Source organism: Lepisosteus oculatus, chromosome 15 (assembly GCF_040954835.1).
Source record: "Lepisosteus oculatus isolate fLepOcu1 chromosome 15, fLepOcu1.hap2, whole genome shotgun sequence".
Lineage (NCBI taxonomy): Eukaryota > Metazoa > Chordata > Actinopteri > Semionotiformes > Lepisosteidae > Lepisosteus > Lepisosteus oculatus.
Genome location: NC_090710.1, coordinates 20495522 through 20501589, shown reverse-complemented (window position 1 = coordinate 20501589; position 6068 = coordinate 20495522).

The following is a 6068-nucleotide window of genomic DNA, read 5'->3' as shown; positions in this document are numbered from 1 at the left end:
GATTCAAAGAAGAGAAAAGCACGCTATGGTACATAAACCCCTTCCGTAACATGAACAAAATAAAATAAATATAATCACTTTCCTGTATGCACTCCACAACACGCCAGCTCCTTGGGAGTTTTTATCCTTAGACTAGAGACCACTGAGCAGATTACATTGCATAGTATGAGGATACATGAAACTGTGACATTTTTGTAGATTCTTTTATGTTATAACCTTGTTATGGGATCCAGAAAGTATACCTCATTTTTCTGTACATGGTATGATTCATTTTTATTTCCAAGACACACAATTATAACAGAGCACACAGCAGGCTTGGGTTGTGGTTCTTTGTTGTTTGTCTCATAAGCACTTTCCCTATTCTGTACCTAGTTTGGTATCAAATACAGTACTGTTCTTGTAAGGTTAGAGTTGGACATTTTTTTTAAAAAAATATAATATAAAAGTCTTATATTAAGTCTTATATATATTAAGTCTTAATATAAAAGAATTATATTAGAAACTGACATCACCCTAGGCAGTTTTACACAAAGCATAACTAGAGTCAGACACCAAAAAGATTTGAGCAAAGTAATAAAACAAAGATATAAGAATCATAAAACATTTCAGGATATATTTTTCTCTATTTTAAAAACATATGGAAAGAACCTATTATTAGTACTGTAAAAAATATATGGTTTGCATGAGTCATACCTAATATGATGTAATCATCCATATGGCAATTAAGAGGCCTATAACACCATTTCATAAAACAAAACCTCTTCATAGATTTTTTTAAAGGATAGTGAAAAAATGCAATTTTCGTTTCACCATTTTGTCAAAATGTAACATTAAATTCAAAAGGATATTTTATAAATTGGAACTAATATATTCCAAGTATATATATAACTAATATATATATATTAACTATAACTATATATAACTAATAATAAGACAAATTCTTCTCATATCACTCACTGGGGCCCAAAGTGACTTCATGAGAACTTAGTCCTCTGGTTAGAAATCTTGTGAGAGCCAAGCTCATTCAGTTTTACCATCACTGATTTAAAACAAAGAAGGTGGAAACGAGGGGGGAATAATAGACATTTCAGGACTTAATTTCTTCAGGCTTAATAGTTATTTGGGCCAATTGTTTCCCCAATTAGCCCAGTTTTCTATTTCACCTGCTTTGTTGAACTAAAGACGTGGGTGATACCCTAAATATATATATATATCACAATAATTAGTATATATTAGATCAAAATGATCCCAAGGGGAAGATGGCCATTATGTAAGGATAACATAAAAGGTCAGGATGGGTGTTTACTTTTATTAATTTCAACAGTTGAGCATAGAGTTGAACATCTGATTTTATAAAGACTGTCCTCATGGTTAGGATTCAGTGTTACTGCCACCTCGTGTTACTACTCTGTTGCGACAGCGTTACCTGAGAGACCTCCAAGGAAATTCTGGTTGCTACTGCAAGCAGTCTAGGTGGACCAGTAGGTGGCGCTCTTCCTTTTGGACCAGGAGGCTCAAACTAAAGCCCTGGTTGGATGGCCAGGGACACTGCTGTAGGAGTCCTTTGGCTGACGTCTTAAACTGAGGTCCTGACTACTAAGTCACTACGAATCCCGTGACACAACACAAGGTAATTTAAGATCCCGTGGCACTTTTTGATAGGGGGTCATCATTAGTGTCCTTGCAAAATTCCACTTTTAGCTTGTACAATCTAGCTTTGTTAAAGATCTCCCTTAATTTAAATTTAAATTTCACGTCTCCACCTGATCTGCTGTGTGTTGGGGCTGCTGGTGCATAATGGCTGCCTGATGACACTCAGGTGGGAGCTGAGCTTCAGTGGTGGATGAAGTAGGCTTACCTTCTGTAGTGTAAGGCATTATTAAACTATTATAGAAAACAAAGGAATTATATATAAACCAGATAATTAGCAATTATTTTTTAGCCAACAGTTCATGGATAAAGTACATTTCAAAGCACAGTATTTTAAAATCTTTTGATATTTCTCAAGGCAAGAAGCAAACAAGGACAGGAATGACCAAAATGAAGAAAAACACGAGAGAAAATATTCTGTTCCCGAAGGAAGTAAAACCTTCCATGGTAATATTTTGTCTCACAATATTAATACCTATTTAAAAAAAAACATTGTATACGCCATGTATCGGCCTACTCTAAAAAAACATAAACCCTCCAGGACTCTCTTTGAATAAAGCAGGCTGGCTGCCTTTGTTAATCCATGAGGAGTCAATGACTAAATATCTAAAAGTATGGCAATTCTTAGTTATTAGTTTTAGATATATTGCCCGTACTTACATTCTAATAAAAATCAAGTTGAAACAGTGGAATTTATGCAGGCAGGGAAGAAAAAAGCCCAAGCCAGACGTTAATAGAGATTTGCACTTTGTGAAATTCCCATCAGGGTGCCGGGCTCATTAAGGTTTATTAAGTGGCAGCTCAGATGAACAATAGGAGGTGTGTGCCCTGTGGCAGGCCTGCAGGCTGTCTTACAGTGATAGGAGCTCCCCTGGGCTGCTCCTCAGCCATGCTTCTCAGAGTGGCTCAAGGTTTCCACACTTCACAGCACAGCACAGAGAGGTGCTCCGGCTATATTAGAATCCAAATGAAAATTCTTGACTCTCTCAACTCATTTCCTGGGCTCGGCTTTTCTTGCAGATAAGCGACAATGGGCGGCAACGCTGGACACCGCCAAGCTGAAATGATTCACATTAATAATTTGCGCCGGTACTTGGGGCCAGATAAGCGCAGTTGTTCTTTGAAGGAAAAATCAATTTGGAAGAAAAACCCGATGCCATTCCATGGTTACGGTTGTTTTTTTCTTTGCTAACAAAATATACAGCGCTTGTTGCAAAACATTTTTTTTTCAGAATTGCGTGTGGACATAAAAAATATTGATCCGTTAGACCTAAGCACATAACCATCCAGCGGTTTACCGAGTAAGAGATAAAGGACACCGTAATCTTTGGCTAGTGTCCTTTGGCAGACCAATGATTAATCTGGTACTTAATCTGTAAAATATGGCGCAAAAAGATGGTGTTTGGGTTATAAATAACATAGCATCAAGAAAGACCTTTTTTCTAGATAATAGCCATAGTCCTGGATGCTGTATTTCTTAAACAGCACAAATGGATAATGATTTTATATAAATACTGTGGCATTGTAAGCTTATGTCCTCTGTTACCTTTGTTTTATTCAGTTATGCAGTAAGAGTTCTGTTATTGTTGTGTTCTATCATGTTTTATGTATTTTTAAGTTATATAGAATTCTCTGTTTCAGTCTGTAGATAGGCTTACTTTAATATACGTTTCCTTGTTTTCCAACTGGTCATGCTGGGTAATGTGACAAGGAAGAAAGGCAGAGATACAGTATCAGGGAGAGAGAGAGAAGTAAGGTGCAAATGTGCATGATAAAAGAATATCAGTTTGCTTCCAGTTCTCATCCTTGCATGCAGAGTGTTCAACCACCACCACACAAACCTCTTACACCACCAACACCATTAGAAAATATTTTGTCTCGCTATTCTTTTACAGGACATAAATCATTGATTTTTTAAATGGGCAAACACTGTGAATCATTTGATTCACAGTGTGGGACAATTTAAAAAAATCAATGATTTATTTATGACTTACTTGCCTTTCTTAAAACAGATTAATCTTATGTTTTCTGAGTCACGTTAATACCACTGTTTTGATGTCATATTTGGCAGAAGCTGACATGCATGATTTTGACTGAAGATAAACCAGTGGAAAATTTCACTCCATGTTTTCTGAGTTAACCTTTGTGGTCATATGTTTTACTCTGGCTTGTCTTCCTATTTTTCATCATTGAAAAATGTTGCACTTTAACCTGATAAATAATTTCTAACTTCTTATTTGGTGTTTATGGTGTCCTGCACTGTACATTTAATTCTGGCCTAAATGTGCTTGAAATTCAAAGAATGCATTTTATCCCGATAGTCTTTATATAATTCTTAAACATAATCAAATCTTTTGACTTTCACACCAGTTTAATATTGGGTTGATCTAGTTTGTTTGATTGCTTGTAGTTCCTGTAATTGATCCTCTTGTGCAGAATTTCATATAAAGAAGCCAAGGTGTGAGCTTCAACACCATTGGTGGATATCTTGTTCCAGTCTTCCACAACCATTTGTGTAAAAAGTGCCCCTTGTTCTCATTATTTAATATAATACCCCTTAGTTTAGGCTAATGTCCTCTGGTTTATGCTCCACCGTGATCCTGAAGATATCAACTAAAGCTCAATACATTTTGAAGTTTGAATATGGAATACTTTAATCGAGTCTTCATTGCTGTCTTCATTATTTAAAATGAAAAAGATTCACTTGTTATAAGTCACAGCAAGACAATCTTTTCCAGACTGCTCCAGAGCATCAAAGTCTTTCAGCTATGAAGTGACCAAAACTGTACTGTAAGTATTCTAAATTAGGTCTTACTATTGCATATCACAATTTTAACATAAAACCCCCTAATCTAATACTCCACACTTCCATCCATCGTTTCCTAACCGATTTATCCAATTCAGGGTTGAGGAAGACCCAGAGCCTATATCAGCAAGCAACACGAACAAGGGAAGATACTGTACATTGTGGATGGGACGCCAGTCAATGGCAGGGCACACACAGACAGAAACACACACTCACACCAGGGCCAATTTTCCTACTCGTATATGGGAGCACCTGGTGGAAACCAATGCAAACACAGAGAGAATATACAAACCCCAGCCGTATAACACCCCAGGATCTGAACCCAGGGCCATGGCACTGTGAAGCACCAATGCTAACCACTGCGCCACACTAACCAAATTCTCCACACTTCCCTACTCATTAAATGTAATCTACCAACAGTTTGCCCAGTGCTGCAATTAGTATAAGTCTTTCTGAATTATCTGTACTGCTTTGAATTCTTCTTCGCTTGCCCATCTCTTTTCTTATCATCTGTTGACTTGTTTGCTGACTTTATCAGGATGTATAGTAGATAATGTACATTAATTATGAAGTGCTGTGGAACTATTGCTTTTTACCAACTTGAGCTATTTGCAGGGATAATATCTATCATTTAAAATTTAAACCGTCTTACCAATAAAATGAGCAACAATGTGGTACAGTGAATGTTCTCAAACTCATCTCTGCAGGACTGCAGACTGATAGCTTCCTTAAGGACCTAATTGAACAAATAATTGGCTCAGTGTGAGCAGTTTACAGATTCTTCCAGAACCTCAGCTCCTGCTGATTTAAAATAAATCTCCAAAACCCACTGGAATACACTTTCCAGGACAGGGCTTGTACACTCTGAACTAATGACTTATGACCTGAAGAAAAAAAAGAAATGTAATACATGAAATGAAATTAATCAAATTATTCAATCAATTAAATAATCCTGGATTCCTGGAATCTGAGACAGCCGAGCTTCCCTATGAAGCTCAGCAATACTGTATCTTGTCTGGTTGTTGCACATGACTAAAGAAGCCTGAGATCAGCTTTGATTCCTCTGCCTGGATGCCATAAAGGTCTACTGTCAAAGGAATGCTGAGGCATCGGGATCACCAAAGCTTTGCTCTAATGTCACTATCCCACGTCAAGACTGCTGATTTCTCAGGCACTGTGGCTCCTCTTGTGCAGTTCAATGCTTTTAAGAGGAAAATCTATTGATTCCATTAGTACACTTACAGGCAATTAAAATGAAGAATTGTATCAGATGATAAATAGACAGTTGGTGGCATGGTAGCACATTGGTTAGCATTACTGCCTGGCAGCACTGAGGGCCTGTGTTCCAATCTGCACCTGGGGTGCTCTCCGTGTGGAGTTGAGCTTTTCTCCCAGTTTTCGTGTGGGTTTCCTCCCACAGTCCAAAAACATGCATGTAGGGTAAGTGGCTTCTAGGAAAACTGGCCCTGTTGTGAGTGTGAGTTTCTCTATGTGTTTGTATATCTGCAATGGACTGGCCTCCTGTCCAGGGTTTACCCTGCCTTGTGCCCGTTGCTTGCTGGGATAGACTCTGGCTTCTCCATGACCCTGTACTGGATAAAGTGGTTAGAAA